General features: G+C 35.7%; 1 protein-coding gene across 3 annotated transcripts in view; it reads right to left on the bottom strand.

The window, feature by feature from the left end:
- The window catches only part of TYSND1 (trypsin like peroxisomal matrix peptidase 1), a 44,637-nt gene that overhangs the window by 9,439 nt on the left and 15,300 nt on the right, over window positions 1-19,898 (bottom strand). The window contains exons 5-7 of one of the 3 annotated variants that reach the window (XR_011922455.1): window positions 4,757-7,045; window positions 4,468-4,617; window positions 1,315-1,406 (exon numbers count right to left, since the gene is read on the bottom strand). The gene's annotated coding sequence lies outside the window, so the exon portion shown is untranslated. Of the gene's footprint in view, window positions 1-1,314; window positions 1,407-4,467; window positions 7,046-19,898 lie in introns of all 3 variants that reach the window. The other 2 variants (XR_011922454.1, XR_011922456.1) reach the window with 2 other exon arrangements.

Here is a 19,898-nt window from a genome sequence, read left to right on the forward strand (position 1 = left end):
GCCAAACATCGGCCCGTGTTTTTACATATTGGACTAGCCGTTCTCAAACAGGGTTCCATGGAACCTCAGGGTTCTTCCACAAATTGTTAGGGGTTCCTTACACTGTGGCTGGTTGACCTCCCATGTACCTAGTTCTGGGTCCAAGGCCACTTGGGAAAGACACCCAGATGGCACCAATATTATTTTTCTATCTTGGACCAGGTCTTTTCCAAGTTTGTAGGATCAACCAGGTTCTTCTAAAATAGTCTATTTACTCCAGGCTTGGAGACGATTAATAAATCAGGCTCATTGATTGAATATTGATCTGGAATACCCATTCTCTGCGTAATCAAACGCTGCTCCACTATTACCACCAATGGAGACACTCACCACTTTCTATACAGCTTTCCCAGCTCTGCCTGTTATAAAACAGTGGAGAGCAATCCCATCAACTGCTTTTTACATTTACATTATCATAGAAGGCTGTAGTGGGGTGCAGCAGCACTCAATCTGACTAGTCAATAGGTGAAAGGTGGTTATGCTAGGTAAATGATCAATATCTGGATTAAAATATTGTTTCATTTTTCACTCCCCCTTCAACTGGTAAATGTCGACCTTAAGAGAAAGAGCAAAAACTGGTAATGACAGATATTTTTTTAAACCTTGCAGAACTACATTTACAAAGTGAAAAAGAAGGTTAATTGTTCAACATCAGTACTTGTGTTTACATACACAACACATACCATCCAAAATGCCAATGATAGCTTATGCGTGTACCCCAGTAGGGACATGCCACATCCTACTTTTTTTTTTTTTTTAGCTATGGCTTATTACAAACATTAATATGAATTTTCCTTCAGCCTAAAATATTGAGTTATTTTAGATTCCAAAGGAAGACAAATATACCTAATAAAATAACTGTAAACACAATATTAATAATTCAACATATAATGTACAGTTTAGTTTGGGAATTCATTAACACAGCATGCTGTATTCCAGATCTTATTAAGTGTATTAAATTTCCTGTGCAAAAAATAAAGTAATGATAACAGTCTACGCATGAGGATACAAAAGACAAACAGATTGTCTAAGATACTCTTTGGTTGCGACCCTAGCTGGGGTGGAAGAACCATTTTTAAACTCTATTTAAGTTGAGGGAGATTCTGATCACCACTTTATTGGGAATATGGTACAGCCATCAAATGAACGATCACCTGTTTATATATCTGACATCATAAATGTGAACATCAGATCTAAAATGGAGGAGAACTAAGAAGAAGTGATCTGTTTTCAGATCACCACTACTTTATAAATGCGTACTTATGTGTCACTTACCTCCATTCACTTGTCTCCTGGGTGTGCTGTGGTTACATCATGGATGTAAGGTGAGTTTGAGATTTTCCAACATGAAAAGAATCAGGAGACACCTGTAATATGCCAAGTGGGAAAAATAAGTATTTTGTGACAATAGTCTATAAAAACACTGCGGTCTCTTTAGAACGCATGTATGTGCATGGGAATGTATATAGGAATGTGTACATAAATGTTCATGAGGGTGTATATAACCAACTGCCTATGTGTAACTTTATATAAAGGTGTATGTGAATGTATATATTAATTACATAAGTATCCTTGTCACAAATGTAAGATTTGAATGAAGGAAATGAGCAAGAATGTTTGTCCAACTCACCTCTTCATGGCAAAATCACTGGTAGGCTATCATGGGGGATCCTGGTTTATCCAACAAACCTGGAATGGATCTGGACCAGGATTAAAGACATTTGCCAGCTAATACCAAATTTTTTTTATGAAATATATTCCAGGTTTGCTGTATCACCCAGGGTCTCCCATGACCTTGTATCCTCTTCTGTCTTGGAGAGATTTCATAAATCAGGTTGAAGGACTATGACACCTTAGAGTTTCATTGATGTCTATATTGCCACTGGGGAAATTCTGCTTTTTTGTCCTGGAGACTAATATCACCAACACAAAACGTAGTGGAGAATTCAAAATGTAGGTAGTAGTTGTTACTAAAACAGGAAGTAAGCATAATCTTCTGATAAGTTTTGCAAATGTAAAAGAAAATCTCTGATAGATAAAGAAAAACAAACGATTGAACCAAAAAGACCCAAGTACAAGATTTGTGCCAATTCTAAATTATATACAAACACATTTCTTTCTATCCCTCTCCCTTCTCTCTTTCTGGTGCTCTATTGGATTTAGATTAGATCACTGCCGAGGCTATCTGAGTACAGTGAACCTTGTAATGTTCAGGAAACCAGTTTGAGATGATTTCAGTATTGTGACATGGCATTATCCTGCTGAAAATAGCCATAAGCAGACGGGTACACTGCAGTCATAAAGGGATGGACGTAGGGAGGAACAATACTAAGGTCGGTTGTGACATTTAAATGATGTTTAGCTGGCTCTAAGAGGAGCCCAAAGTGTGCCAAGAAAATATCCTTCACACCAATACACTATCAGCACAGCCCAAACTGCTAATACAATGCAGGATGTCCCTACCATCCAAATGTTGCAGCAGAAATTGAGATTCATCTGTCCAGGCAACATTTTTCCAATTTTTTCCATTTTGGCGAGCCTGTTTGTATTATAGCCTCAGATGTCTGTTCTTAGCCAACAGGAGGGGCACTTAGTGTGGCAGACAGTGTGGTCTTTTGCAGCTGTGGCCCATTTGCTTCAAGGTTCTACATGTTGTTCATTCAGAAATGCTCTTTTGCATACCTTGGTTGTAACGAGTGGTTATTTAGGTTGCTGATGCCTTTTTATTAGCCCGAACCAGTCTGGCTATTCTACTCTGACTCTGGCATCACCAAAGCATTTTTGCCAAGAGAATTGCCAATCTTTACAAACTTTTTTTGAATTTACCAGTGTAGGAAAATACCCCAGATTTTTTTTCACACATCACAAACATCTTAATCCAATCAATATAGAATGTGATACTGCGGATGTTTGTTGTCTAAGACCAGTAGGTTTGAAATTTGTTGTCAAAACACTGGGGTAGAGATGTTAGAATGGCATTCAATGTGGAAGACAGATGGTGTCAAACGACCAAAACCCTTTTCAGAGATGTTTTTTTTTCAATTTGATGTAGCTGGCCTCTGCTCTTGCAAACCAGTTGTCATTTTGACACAAATTCACAATTTCAGCCATGTAATTGTAACACCTATGCAGGCTATCTGAAACCAGAGATTGTTTATGTTAATAGAACAGGATGGTTCAGCAAATTTTACACCTCCTGGTCTTGGACAATCAGCACCTGCAATGTCAAATTCCTTGGTGAATAATTTGTTTGTGTTGTGTGGATATAATTGCTGGGGTATTTTAGACACTTGTAAAACGGTTAGTAGTTTGGAAAGTTACTGCCAGCTTGGTATTTTAATTCAGCATTACAGTAACAAGTCAAATCAAATGTAAGTATGCATATTTTGGCATAATCTGTTTGTTTTAAAAAAAGGCACAAAAAAATACAAACAATAATGATACATCAAACACAATGAAGTGCTATAATTACTACAGTCAAAGGCGCATGACAAAGTAAGGGTAGTAAAAGGCATATGAGTACATTGACCATAACAAAGGGCCCAAAACAGTCGGTAGCCACATTATAACAACAGGCTGAATTAATGAAAATCCCACACATTGAATCAAATTATCACAAATCCACATGAAAAGTTGCTAAAGAAAGAAACTCTTGACCAGAATCAGGGCACCAAAGACTTTATGTCCCAATTGGATAATAACAAGCCCAATAGGCACTCTTGAAGAAAGGAGATGGGGGAAAAAACATTAAAAAGCAAAAAGAAAAGAAAAAGAACAAGAGGGTGTTGGCATATGTAAAAAGTAAGAAAAGGTGGGCCCTAACTAGATACATGGAGGCATATCAGAAAGTACATGTAGCTTACTTAATGTACAAAGAGTTTTTGTCCTCTGAGAGCAAGACTGCATGGCTGTCTACTAAGCAGCTCTGTGATCACTGGCTAACACTCCATGATCAACATAAAAAAGGATGGGGGGGTGGATTTCTTTAAATATGGCAACATGGCGGGGGTTGATTGCCAACCTGGCTAGGGGGAAATGGGCTGTCCATCATATCACCCATTTGAGATGAGGCGGGCATTATTCAGATCTCCCCTAGGGTGACCAATGACACATTCAAAAATATTTATAGTACATTTTATGCGGCCCCAGATCCTTTTGGGAATGATAATGATAAGGCCTTTTTGAGTACAGTATTGCTCTCCTCTCTGACAGAGGATAGAAATAGCCTAAATAGACAATTAACCCCTGGAGGGGTGATGCGCACCATTCCTCAATGGGTTTAACACAGATTTTTATAAATTGTTAGCAGTGGGGATAGAAGCCCCTCTGACCGAGTTATTTTAATATATACTAACAAAAAGGGAATACCCCAACTGGCAATGACACATAAATATGGGTGCTCCCAAATGAGAGCAAAAATTTACTTACACTTTGTCCAAACTATGTACTCCCTTGGCACAGATACATCAGCAATTTTGCCTTTACAAAGGGATGTCAGAGGTGTCCGCCTCCATTGGGGGTGTTAGCCTCCATTGTTTAATCTGTTATTGGAGCCTTTGGTTCGCGTATTGGAAACATCTTTAATTTTTATTGGAAAGGTTCAACGGAAACATACAGTGAACAGAAATAAACATAATGATCATTCAAGTTGTAGGCAATATAACAATCGTAAATGCAAGAGAAAGAAAGGTGGAAACAACACCCACTCTCCTCTTACCTAGTAACAGCATATTCAGCAATTGTTTGCAATTTCTTCTGCAGCAATCAAAACAAAACAGTATCATCTCCTATTTTTGAAGGTGTGGGCAATGGATTGACTCAGATCAAGTTGGCATTTTTTGCAGATGACATCATAATGGTTCTGTCCAATCCTCGCCTTTAATTACAGCCATTAATGCAACACATTCTGGAGTTTGGAGCCTGTGCGGGTCTTCATATCAATGTGGCCAGGAGCGAGTAGATGTTCCTGGCACATGGTTTATCCCAGGCGGACAGGAATTGGACCACTGGAATTGAAGACCAATTTCTATAACATCAGAGAGCTGGAGGAGCAACTTAGAGCCCACTGGTCACTGCAGGGAATGTTGAAGGTTCCAAACCAAGAATCTTTTGGGAGGTACCTCTATGGCATATGCTGTTACTTGCCACATCCAATTAATATTGAATATCAAGAAAAGATTTTTTGCGTGACTTTTAGAAGGCAATAAATATATAATTTAAAATGCAAAACCTTAATAATGACAATATAGTAAAACAATACAAATATTGTAAAAAATAAAATTTTGCTTTTATAATAAATATATATTTTTTGCCTTCCAAAAATCACACAAAAATCTTTTCTTTTGAGGTTCCATACCAATCAGTTCCAGCTACATTTAAACTACTTGTGGTATTGTGGGATACCTATATTGTTTCGAGGGAGACAAATAAGCTCTTGGGGTTACCGGGGTCTTGTCCCCCAGAATGCCTAAATGTTCTTCACTAGCTTTCCTGCAATGGCAAGAGTCATCGATTTACAAGTATCCTAAATTCCTCTGGAAACCAGTATCATCCAGCCTTTTGCCCTTTTGAAAACCTCAACACGTTTTGCAGTTTACATTACTGCTTTCTCAAGATGAAAATGGGAGCTAATGTATATCTAATCATTTTTGGCAACTCAGTATCACTAAAAAGGCTTAAAAAGGTTAAAAAGTACTTTTTCCAGACACTTGTAAATAAATAATAAACTGTATTTAAATTTGTACTGTAAAACATCCCTGGATTTGTGAAAGCATTAAATTGTTTACGTGTTCTATATAGTTAGCGTACCATTTAGGGTTCTGAGAAATAGGACTAGATAACAATAACTATCCAATCAAGAACTACAAATATGAAAATATCTCTATGACCTGGTCTTTAAATTAGTTTGGGTGGCTTTACACCAATCAACTTAACAGTTAAAAATTTCAGTCCTAAGAAATTCAAGGCTGCTTTGCCAGATATTTTCTGAGCCATTTCTTTAATTACATGCAGAGATGAAAAAGCAGCCAGCCCTGCTGGGTACCACTGACATCTCTCAGAGACGCTACAGTGAAATAAAGCCTGTTCATATTAGCTAGAGAGAGGGAAACATGATTTAATCACTCCTACAAAGTGGCTTCTAAATATAAATTTATTAACACTTCTTCCATGCAGTCATTAACTATAGAAAAAAAGTGTTTGTATTGCACATAGCAATCAATTACAATCCATGGATCCATTATGTTATGCAGATTAGAGAAAAAAATCTTAACATCGGACTGCTTTAAGTATGTTGGGTTTATTTAATTATTGGTGAATTATCAGATTCCAAATGATTTGTGTTAGAATAGAGAAATTTACCCTTCTAAAATAACACATTCACAGATCACTGACACACCTTGACCTAGCTTTGTTCCTGCTTCACCCCAATCCATTACTAATATATTTCAGTGCTGATAAAGAATATCCAACCATCTTTATCCTAAACATTTCCTAAGACCTGGTATCGCTAGCTTGAATTCACTAACTTTATAGAATATATATATATATTGACAAAGCTTTTTTATAATGAAGCAGAAGATGGATTGAAAATAAGATAGTGAAAAAAAGAGTAGTGCACTCAAAGAATATATAATAGTTAAAACTCTATAGAGAATGGGTGGTACAGAGCCTTGACTATATGAACAAATATAGTCCAAACATATGAGAAGGCAGAAAAGAGGAAGGAAGGCTCTTTTTAGGCACCAATGTAATACCCTAACTAATTTAAGATATAAAATAAAAAAAAATACTCTTTATTAAATTCAAGATATCAATCAAAGGGTCAACAATACCGTAGTTACATGATTTCCATAAATAAAAACAAGTACTTAGCTGTTGTTTGTTATTTGGAGAGTCCCACTCGTTGATAAATTTAAGGAGAAGAGATGTTGTAGTGTGTTTTATTCCCGGCGCGTTTCGCCCACAAGGGGCTTCATCAGGGGATATTTATAAACACAAACTTGAACTATAAAAGACAATACAGCGTTAAAATAGAGTACAATGATAGTAGAAAATATATGCTTCAACACTGATTGCTAAACAGTACATAATAGTCATATGCAAAATAAATGCACTTTTTCATAAATTATTTGTTATAAGGGTACCCTTATAACTAATAATGTATGAAGAAGTGCATTTATTAGACTATTTCAATAACAAACAACCGTTAAGTACTTGTTTTTATGAATGGGAACCATGTAACTACGTTATTGTTGACCGTTTTAATTGATATCTTGAATTTAATTAGGTGTATTTTTATCTTAAATTAGTTAGGGTATTACATTGGTGCCTTCTTTTCTCTTTTCTTCCTTTCTTTTCATTGAAAATAAGATAGACAAATGTAGCTTTGACATTGTGTTTTATAAATGTGCAGCTATGTAGCCAACCTTCTAATGTAAACAAGCAGCAGGTGTTTATTTTCAGTCTTCGTTGAGATCTTTGAGAGTTAAGTAATTCACATTAAACCTAGCTATCCCAGACCTATCTAGCTGTTTTAAAGCTTACTTTATCTTTTCTTAATAATTGTTTATTATTTATTGTGTATTAATGCCTATTGTCTGGGCACTGGTGTACTTTAACCCCATTTCTATTCTCTTCATACTTTTTTTGACTTACCTTACCATCACCCACATTCCTCCCTACTTTTTACTTTGTTGCGGACACCTTTCTGCTCAAGAAAATAAACCACAAGTACAGTTTATTAAGGTGGCATTAACCCAATATTACCCAATATAATAAACCCAATATAATAATATATTATAATTACCCAATTGTTATAAGTTCACAACCCTTGATTTTTTCTTTTTATGTTTAATATACTTTTTGTATCATTACATATTACACATGATATCTTATGTGATACATGTAATACTTGAATCCTAATACTCCTTGTGGGAACTTTTTGTTCTAATGAGTTTACTGCTGTTTTAATCAAATGTCTAAGGGCTCTTTTATTAAAACAGGGAATCAGACATTCCCTCAAACATTCCATTGTAGTAATCTTCCTGCTCCATGTGTGTCAATGGCAGTAATTGATCCCCACCAGAAAATGTCTGAAATACTTCCCTGTTTTTTAGTCCTAAGAGTATATTATTTGAGCCAGTATAAATAATGAATGGAATAAAGATAATATATATATTAAGCAAATTACACAGAAAGCAGATAGAAGATCTGTGATGCATCAGTGATTCTGACCCTAATCATGTATATCCTTGTATAAGTCCTTTTGATAATATAATTTTTACAAATGCATATCATTAATACTCATGTACTATTTATATGTGTGATATTTCTTTATTAATTCTATATTCTTAATTAATTCTTTCTTCCATGAGAAGAGACGTTTAACGGGGGATATGATCACCCTCTATAAATATATAAATGGTCCATATAGAGAACTCTCTTCCCATTATTCACTCTGAGATCATTACAAAGGACAAGAGGGCACTCTTTGCGTCTGGAGGAAAAGAAGTTTATTCTCTGCATAAGGGCCCCCTCAGGAAGTTGTGTTAAGAAAAATCTGAATGCTTTTCCAGAAGCACAGAATATAACTGGGTATTAAGGCTTTAAAGTAAAGATAACGGTGACTGTTGATCTAGGGAACATTTGATTTCCTCATGGAATCAGGAAGGATTTTGTCCCCCTATTGGAGCAAATTGTACCAGGGTTGTTTTGCCTTCCTCTGGATGGACTATGTCAATGGGGTTTTATATCTGGGATATGTTTGTTTCCCTAGTGGTTGAACTTGATGGTCTTTTTTCAACATAACTATGTAACTAACATTGAAAATAAGTCAGTTTAAATGCTTCTGTCCTTGAGCTGTCTGCCAATTCAAGAATTTGAATGCTATAAGAAATCTAATGTTGAAGTACAGTATAATTGAGTGAAAAGTATCCTGTATCACACGGAACCTTCACCTTAAGTTGGGGGGTTAGATACATTTATAGGTAAAGCATTTAAACCTTTTTAATATCTAACAAATATAAAGAAGGTATACAAGATATACATTTAAAATCTCATATAACCTTTTACATATTACTGTGGTTTAAAATTTCATAAAAGTAATACATGGTGCTCCTGCAATAAACGTTCAGGCACTTGTTACAAGGATAATGATGCTCTATCTTTTTAAATAAGCTGCTGTGTTTTAAGTGGTGGAAATGTAACACCTACACATGCACGTAGCCATTGTTGGAGTGCATGTGGACAGTAAGTGGGTGAAAAATGGCTACAGACATAAAAGATAAAAAGATCAGTAAAAACTGATATTTTAGTTTTAAAAAATAGCAATTATATATGATACATAGCACTTTATCACAAAACCAGTCTATTTGTTAGTGTTTTCACACAGTATTTACACAATTTTCATCCAAAATGTATATATTTTTCCAACTGGATTCTTTTTTAAAAATATGTAAATTCTGGATGAAAGCTATAAAAATATTTTGTGAAACATTACCAAATAGACTGTGTAGTGTACTAAAGCACCATGTATTAAAAACAATTGACCCCTGAATGTCAATAGTTTTGGGTTTTCATCTACTTTAATTAAAAATGCAAAACTGTTTTTTATACTGACATCATGAAGCTGAAAACTAATATGGTATACTTAAATACAGCAAACTTTGGAAAACAATACGAATATATTTTAATGGCTGAGCTTAGCCAAAGGCATTTACATACAAAGAATTCCTCTGACATTTTCTGGGCCGCACAGAGATGGAATGGTTCATTTACCTGGCTGGCTAGTGTTTGCAGTTCTGCAAGCGTCCCTCAATAGAGGCCACAGGGACATTGTTAGTGAGCTTTTGATGAATGACTAACCTCCCAAGAAGCAAACTTCAAGAAAGCAGATTAGAACACGAAATAAATAAGAAGAAATTACTAATAGGGTAACAAAGAAGAATAAAGAATAATGAGGACTGCTGGAGGAGAGCTGGTAATATCAGGAGGGCTGGGAGCACATCCATAAGTAGGGTATTCTATGTAGCAACCAATAATAAGATCATTTCATATTAAGTTATTGTAGTGTATTGAAGCTGAATCTAAATTCTAAGGCTGACAAATAATGAAACTGTATAAAAAAAGGAATATTGGATCCCACCTATATATGCATATATGGCTATATGTGAATGCATGTAAAATACTCTAAACTGGAAACTGTTATGAATCAAATTGACAAATTTATTATCGACTAAAATAGGATTTATCTGAAATATATTGAGATGCATAGGGCAGCACGGTGGCTCAGAGGTAGCACTCTGGCCTTTGCAGCGCTAGGTCCCAAGTTTGTAGGTTCTCTCTGTGTTTGCGTGGGTTTCCTCAGGTACTCCGGTTTCCTCCCACATTCCAAAAACATGCAGTTAGGTTAAATTGCTTCCCCCAAAAAATTGACCTATGACTATGGTAGGGACATTAGATTTTGAGCCCCTTTGAGGGACAGCTAGTGACATGACTTTGGACTTGTACAGCGCTGCGTAATATGTTGACGCTATATAAATACTGTGTAATAATAATAAATGCATACACAGAATTCTTCCTGTGTCTGGCTTGAGCAGCTGTTCTAACTAATAATATTTAGGTGTGACTAAAGAGATGAGATCAGAGTACAAAGCTGAAAACCACATGCTACTAGAGCATACTGCATCAACAAAGGCTGAAATAAGAGTAGAAGGAAGGAAATGCAGTTAGCAAGCCTTGTTTTGGCAACCATGAAAGTAAAGAAAGGCAGAGCTACAATACCATTAACTGAAGCAAAACAGAATCAACTAACCAGAGGGCCAAATGGCTCCCTATGGTGTAAGGTACACGGTAGCATGCTATGTATTAAAGTGTTATTAATCAGGATTGCATGTTACTGTGCAGCTCACACCATAGGAAGTCATTATTCCATCATCAATCAATCACTACTATTCTGTAGAAAATCTTTTGAGATTTCAGCCTCCATGAAAATGTAGAACAGCTGAAAAAAAAACACCTTTGCTGTTAAGTCTTAAAGCTGAATTTCAGCCTTACCTTACTTTGGGCAAAGTTGTAGGAAGTCTTTTTCTGTGGTAAAATAATTTAGTTTTTTTCTTTCTGCTCACTCTGCAAAGAGCAAACCATGGATAGCACAGCATCTCCCCTAATACACTACAACCATCGGGCCCCTTTGACCTGTGCTGTCTACAGCCCGTCCCTTTCATTCATTTGCTGGTTGTACTATCATATAATTTCATGATCGTACATGGGTTCCAAAGTATTCCAAAGTACACACGTCAGATCCCTAAAAAACCTAAAACATTAGGTCAGACTAGCCTGGCTCATGACAATTATCAGTCAGAAAAGAGGAAATCACACAAAATGCAAGAATTTATTTGGGAAAATATTTGAGGGGCTTTGATAAGAATGGTTTTTGGCACTTTCAGAGTTTGATTTTGCAAAGGCTATGAATCATTTCAAAATTTCTTGGATGATTATTGCCCTTTTCTTCAGTTATGTACCAAATTTGACATATTAACCAAGTTGTTACTTATGAACAGTTTAGAAACTTAGTTTCACCCGCCTTAGGATTGCTTTAATTTTGGCTTGACACCAAAATCTTGGTTCGATATTTTCATCTGGAATTTATAATCTAACTTGACGCAAGCATGGTCTACCCTTATTCAGATCTCTCATTTAGAGTTGCTGAAGAGTTTGCAGACATGATAAGATAGGCTAGAAAAGCTGTTAAACTAAGTTTTGGTTCCCCACATTGTCCTTTTATTGGACTTCAGCACTGGTAAACTTATAAGTATCTTGAAGTCCCAATACCAGGTTTTTATTTTCGGTATATTAATATTAATTATAATTTATTCATGTATATTACATATATTAAGTATAGATGACTTGCAGCACTATATCTTTACCATAGAGGACCTTCATGCAGTCAAATTTTGCTTCTTGTCAAATTCAGCGTAGAGTACCATAACACATTCAAAAAAGTAGAAATCTTAACCAAAATGCTTAACCCCCAATCTGGTGCTTTGATGAATGATACATTTTGCAAATTAGCATGCAATTGTACGCTGTCTTTTTACCTTAACTGAGATGAAACTTTTTAACTTGAAACAAAGCAACTAAGGCAAGGCAGAAGGTTGTCCCAATTTGTTGTCCTTAACACTGGTCAAAAGACCTAACTTCCTATGCTTTACTACAACATGGGCAAGTTTTCCTAGATATAGACTTTAAAAGATACAATCTGTATGCTGTAAAAGCTTTTAAAAGACATTTCGATTGCTTTAAATTAAAAAGTAAAATTGCAGTACAACGTACCTGTGTCATGACCACCCAATGCTGCAAACTTTCATTATTATATAAAGTACAAAGAACAATCACCATCTATTGCAGTAAGCAATTTCTGCTATTACTTACAAGTTTCCACAATCCAGAGAATTTGGTGAAATGGAAAAAATATGCGTCCTATTAGGAGCCATCTTTCATCAAGCTTTGGACATACAATTGAAAGTAGATTTATCTTTTAGGATTTCTGCTGACACAATTCGCAACACACAGCAGTCCTGACACTAACGCTGTAGGGGGTTTGTAAATCAAGTTTGATTCAGGTGCATTAGCCAAGCTGGGCGGTGGTTTTAGGAGTTGAATAAAACCGCAGGAACACCTTAGTGAAGAATAAGATGAATTGGATGAACTATGTGTGAGTAAAGCTCTCACACTGTCTGTCAGCATTAGGCCACAGGAAGCTGGCTTCTAGCAGAAGCCGAAGATTGATCAAAAGATTTTCCTGCTATCATGCAAAGTAAGGTGAAAACCTTGGACAACAGCTGAATCTAATCTTTGCTAAGCTCATCTACTGAACAGAGTGTGGTAAGTGCTCTGGGCTCTCGAGCTTTGATATCGCTCTAAAACTTTCTGTAGCATGCATTTCTTTTAAAAATTTGTTAAGACCATATACTGCATTTCTCAAATTTATAGTTAAGCTACCATATTTTTACATACCGTACTAAACTGATAGGTTGCAATCCATGGGGAGTTCTGTTTTTCACTGTACAATCAAAAAATAGACCTACAATGTATACACCTACAAAAGTAAAACTCCCACCAAAGATAAATATGAATAGCTTATTAAAAGGCAAAATAACAAAATCATGGTTTGCTGCAATATTCAATACAGAAATTTCCCCTGCTGTATTTTTTTCCGCAACTGGATATGCTCAGTCTGATGGCTATCGTCATTTAAGTCCCTTATTTCCTCCATAGTCTATAGTTATATTATCCTCAGTTTAGAGTGCCCTGTGAAAGCCAAAACATTTATGTAGAGTGTCTATTGGATATTCACGTCATCCATGACATGTATATCAAGCTATAATGTATGCCTGTATTATCAACCCTTTATGCCTGTCGCTTAATTAAATGAAAAAATAATGATATAATAAGTAAGAATATGCTTTGATAATTAGAAACATGATAATGAAATGGTCTTAACGTGCTAACTTTAGAAAGGGTATATTATTGGTTGGAATTATACATTTATGGGTTAACTCCAACCAGACAATCCAAAACACAATTCTTGTTTAGGAAAAAAATAAGTGACTTCCCTGACCAAGTGTTATCCAGTGTTAAGGTAAGATTGGTAACATAAATGTCCCTATAGTGGATGAGAATCCATGCTTGTCTGGGGTGAGTGTATAGGTTTAGTTCATGATGACAACATATATTGATTCAACTGTTGCCTAATATCAATAATTGGTCTTAGGGCCCTATTGATATTCTTGTTATTTGAAATATATCCCCTATAACTTATCAAAACAAAGAGAATACTAAAGAACACCTTTCAAGGAACAGTTGGGCTTTTTTGCAACAGTTGAAAATGTGATATTTCATAAATTGTAATTATTTTGCTATTATTCCTCATATTAGATATGAATATTGTATTATTATAATATTTTAATCAATATTTCTAAATATGACTATAAACTGTTGCTTTAGGAAACTTACCATTGCTATGGGGGATCAGGAAGGAACGTTTCGTCCATGCTATATTAAAGGTTTCTGTTGCCCCCTGGAACAAGTGTAGGTTTGTATTCTAATGATGCAAAGTTTTAATTTTATTTTATTCCTGGAAATTATCAACCTATGAATCTGAGAAAGTGTTATTTCATTGCAGTTTTAGATGAAACCAGAATTAATTGGTTCATGGCAGCAATGTGATTGACCCACGATCAATTGTCTGATCAGCCAGCGATCACTTGAACGTCTCAAAGCACTGCATACATGTATGTGATATTCTGCCCTTCCTATTGTTTTTCTTAGATATATACTTCATATACAGAATTCCTAATGGATCTGATTGAACAATTCATACAATTAACATGACCTGTGTACTTTCAATCAATATTTACCAACACATCACCTCTAGTTCAATTGGCAACTCAAACATTGGTTCCTTACAATGTGCTTGATTTATTAAAGCTCTCCAAGGCTGGAGAAGATACACCTTCATCAGTGAACCTGGGTGAACCAGCAAACCTGAAACTGATCTGGTGCAGGATTAAAAACATTTGCTAACAAATGGAACACTCAGGTTCACTGATGAAAGTATATCATCTCCAGTCTTGGATAGCCTTTAATAAATCGGGCCCAATAAGTCAGAAGCTAATTTCTCTTCAAAAACAATTCTAATCCAATCACTCTATAGGATCAGCTGTGAAAACTGGTTTCAGGGATTGAATAGGCTTCAGAGCAGGATGGTATGTGAAATAAATAAAATTATTTCCTATTTAATCATGCTTCCACTTTGTTAAATTTCCAGTTTCTAGATCATGTAATTTGGTCTATATCTGATATTGCATGGCCATGACAAATATGTAATAAAATAAGCAAAGCAAACATTTGATAAATGACTACAAAAGGTTACAAGAAAATTACCACAAGCTTGGAATAATTATGGCCTAAAAAGATGCTGACGTACAGTAAAATATATGTGTAGGAAAGGTTTGGTGTCCTTATCAATACAAATTATTTATCTGTCTATCTGCTTATGGCATTTGCAGCGCAGCTAAGTAAGCATCGGCAAGATCCAGCTGCATGATTCATGCTATAGATACGCTCATTGAAATGTGGGAATTTAGCAGGGAAAGTCAACTGGTCACAGCTTCTGCCTCCCTGCGGCACTGACAGCTTGTCAGATTCTAAAATCTTTGTACACATGACATGGACACTAAATCTCACTGCTTTTTTCCTGTTGCTTGCCATGAAAAGACTAAATAGAGACACCCAGTAAAAAAAAAAAAAACAAAAAAAAAATTGGTCCATCTAACATCCAACATGTAGCCCAAAAACCTAACACTATCAAAAGGGTTGTCATACCCACAAGGATACCATCGTATTTTGGTAAATGTTATACTTGTATAAGTGTAAGATAAAAGCAAATATTCTGAAATAATTTTTGGCAATGATTTAAAAAAAATAATATTCCTCTACCCTACAGTAAACCCTTGCAGTGTGTGTGTTTTATAACCAAAGTTCAGCTATTTATTTAAATCTTAAAGAACTTACCGAATACAAAACAGTTTTTAATAACCCAGTCAGTATGAAATGAAAAGGATTATACAAATGAACCATGACAAATCTCACAGAAAGAATACAAAACAGTTTTTAATAACCCAGTCAGTATGAAATGAAAAGGATTATACAAATGAACCATGACAAATCTCACAGAAAAAGTAAACTAAACCAGTGGTGTCATCATACTCGGACCCCATTCAAGAGGAAAACACCTGTTAGAATGGAAAAAAATTGTAATATCATGGGCTCAATTTTGTATGAGAAATTAAAAGAGATGGTAAAAAAAGAAAGAAGGAAAAAGATAAAGAAGCAGGACAGAAAGAATAAAGGAGTGAAGAAAAAAAATGAAGAAGAGGTAGGGATGATGGGGAGGGTAATGTAAGAATCCCCTACTGGGAGTAGAATTTCCAAAGGGAATGCAGACCCAAATTTTTGTATAGAGCAGACACACACACACACACAAAAAAGATAGTTGGAGGCATTGATAGAGACCTTAATTAGCACGCAGACAACCTAGTAAAGTCAAGGAGTATCCAATGAGAGGGTATCATGATACTCTGCAGAGGAGTGATCCAATAAAACCAGTGAAAAGCCTCACCTGGATCTAAAAGGTAAGTTCTTCCATCAAATAAATATCTTGTATTCTGGAGAACCACAGTGCTATTGACTGAACCCTTGGCTGACGCCACAATGATGGGACGCAGTATTTAGCCACATCCAGTATTTGAATCAAACGCTCTTCTCACTAAAGGAGTTTTGACGGAGGACAACAAATCCAAGCAAATTCATTTTTAATAAAAAAGCTTGTTAGCCCCTAGCCCCCTAACCTAATGTAAGCAACGTGTAAATGTATAAATATTTCTTACCTCTCATAGAAGTCAGTGCAACTTGAGGACAAAATGCTTTTATCTTTATTTATTTCAAAACGGCTAGCTCCATCTTTATTGGACATAATTCAGAATCAACTTACCTTCAACAAAATACCTCCTGGACCTAATTTTATCAATCAAATACAAAAACGACAGACAGAAACTAATCTGAATACATAAGACAGATTTTACATAAGTTTCTGTATATGATGGCAAGTCAAGAATTTATTAATAAAAGTGACAAGTTAAGTATTTACTTTTGTTACTGATAAGTCTGCTGTGATGGATAAAGCACAAAATTGCTAACATTAACATGGAGGCTTAGACATCTAAGACAATGCTAAGAAACATAGAACACTGATATGTAGATTGGAAAGGATTAGAAAAGGCAAGAATAGGACGGTGAAGTGAGGTCATTTGGAGGCAGAGATGAATTTCTGTCATTACACCTTCTAGATAAAGATGTACATTGTTGCCAGTTTTATGGAGATCCGCTTCTTGCACTTTGCAGCCATTTAGTGTTGGCATCAGATTCAAACACATCATCTTGCAAACATCTTTGCCGAGTGCTAACATAGCCAATGACACCTCTTTCGGATATCTGAAACTACCCAGACAGCCTGTCTCACTGGCCCATTAAAGTGAGATCAAGTGTGAAGAGTTTTGATAACTGACAAAGGAGCTGTTGTTAGTTCATATCCAACTCCAGAGATTTGAGAACCTGTCCCAAGAACACATTCCTCAAAGCGCATCGGAAGAAATAGAAAACTGTCAATGCTGGGACGGAAAACGTTCCTAGACGGATAATTCTGGAGCAGCTGTGTGAAGATCTCACACTGTATGGGGTACTTATATAACAATGAAGGCTAATAGAAATGCACCGGGAAAACTTAGCAGTTGTTGTGCTTCATGGGATAAGAAAATACTCTATCTCACCATATATTATGTGAAATAGGATATGTATAATAATGCAATATTATGCACTTGAAGCCTAACCCATAATTTTTTTTAAATGTATGACTGCATTGGTAGGTTTTCCATCACTTCCAGTCCCTGTAACACCAAAGCAAAAATGGGCATAGCAGTCATCTCTATCACAAGAAGATGCATAAGAGCCAGGTGAAGGTTTTCTGGAATCCAAGGCCTAGATGCCAAAATGTGACATTCTATTGATTCCTCAAGTTTTTCAATTAAAATATTTACATACAAAACAATACTTTTTACATAACAATGCATTTACATACTGCAAACAATTAAAAAAAAAACAATATATATGACAATTTGAAAAATGCAACTACAAATTTTAGGGTAATAAATTAATTAGTTAAGCACAGATTACATTCTGCAATTTGCCCTTTAGAATTGTGTTTTTGCTACAAAGGACATGTCCCGTACAGTGCAGGAGAGTTCTGGATGATGCGGGGGCAGACAAGGCTCCCGCCTCAAATGCACCTCACTGGATACAGTTAGTAATAAAACGCTCAGTAGATATAATATCTAAACTCCATTGGATGAAAACAAATATCTGTGGAATCCATCATTAGGAGAAACATGAAGGAGCATTGTTGTTTTGCTGTCATGCTCATCCCCTTGCTTTAATAATCAGGTTTAATGATCAGACTCTCTATAGTGTCTGCATACTTTTTAAAAGTCAGTATAGCAGCCTATTATCTAACAATAATAAAGGTCAACAGAAGCAGCCCTTGGTTTTATTTCATGGACAGTTTTTACTTTAAAATAACCTAGAGATGCAGATACTATAAAATGAACAAATGTTACCATAAGGAGATATAAGATGAACCACATACCAGACGTTTACATTGTTATACTTTAATTTGATCACTGTCCATCGAACTGACCTGATTTGAAAGTAATAAAACCCACTGGTGTAATCTTGTAATACTGATTTATCACTTGTCTTTGAGATAATGACCAGTGAGACATTCAGCTGCTGAACCCTTACATTGAAGGCAAACAGGAGCTCCACTTCTTGTCTACCACAAATTCACCTTGAGCTTTGTTACACAATTCATTTATTTCTCCCATTACTTCTGTAATTTTGGTCCCCAAAGGTTGTCCATCTGCGACTGCCTATTATATAGAAATACCATTTAAAATCCTATTTCTAACTTATACCGTGCTCTCTACTGACACATCTTGCATTTCCTTCTCTTTTCTCAAGTATTCATTTAAACACAACTGCTTCCCCACATACAACCATCTTTTCTCATTCTCACAGTCCTGCCAAGACTCTTCTTTGGAATTCCTTCCATGTTGTTCAGTGCTCAGCGATCCTTCAAATCCTAAAATAGATCCTTAGAATGCATCTGTTAAGGCAAGCATATAATTTGTCCAAATCCATTCTTTTCAATCATTCAACGGCCACTGCTTCCTCTTCTATGCAAGGGGCAGTTAAATAATATGTTATCCACTCATTCCCTTATCTCATTTCCAGCCAATTCATCCTGAGAGTCAGAAGCTTGTAACAGCAGGACTCACACAACTTTTTTGAACAGTTTTGTTACAAATGTTTTGACAATGTTGTTGTATAGAAAGGCTTTTCAGCAATAATAAAGTTTTTTACTGAAATCAATGCTGGTTAAAGAATAAATCCTAACTAGACAAAGCTCAACTAAACTCTAAACATGACGTAGTATAAAATATAATGTGAGATAAATTTTTATTGAGAGAGTAGAATTCAGGTATTCCTGACGCGTTTTGCCTTGTGGCTTCTTCAAGGGAACGTAGAGATTTTGGACAAAATAAAATTGAAAATAAATTTTTTAAAGCACTAACCTATACAGCTGAAAGCAAAGTGGAGTAATTCACCTTCAAATATTGACATATATTGTTTCAATTTAGGTAGATCCATTTGTTTCCCACTCACAGAAGAGCTAATAGTCTTAAATGTGAAGAATTATTCAGATACCAGGAAGAGGGCTGAAACCCCACTTGGAGAGGAACCTTCAATGAATCTCTTATGAATTTCATGATGCTTGAAAGTAAAGAGGCCATTGAGAGCTGGTTTGGGAAGGTATTCAGTTCTAGTTAGGAAAAAGTATCTATCTGAATATCTATAGCCATAGTTTATAATTATCTATCTAAATATCTATGGCCATAGTTTAAATTTACGGAAAATTTGGCAGTGATTTGCAAAGTTTGGTCAGAGAGAACAACCAGCTCACAAAAAATGAAAAAGGCCATCTAAGGCTGGGTACACACGTGCAATAATTGTTGTTGGAAAGGATCTTTCACGATCCTTTACAATGACTAAAGACTGCATGATGCATGAACGAGCACTATACATACAGCACCGTTCTGCTCTATGGAGAGGGGAGAATGATGGAGCATCACCATACTGCACTCTCTCCCCTTAACCTTCATTATGATCTTTTCTCGTTAGTT

Source organism: Pyxicephalus adspersus, chromosome 10 (genome assembly GCF_032062135.1).
Source record: "Pyxicephalus adspersus chromosome 10, UCB_Pads_2.0, whole genome shotgun sequence".
In the NCBI taxonomy this organism is placed as follows: domain Eukaryota; kingdom Metazoa; phylum Chordata; class Amphibia; order Anura; family Pyxicephalidae; genus Pyxicephalus; species Pyxicephalus adspersus.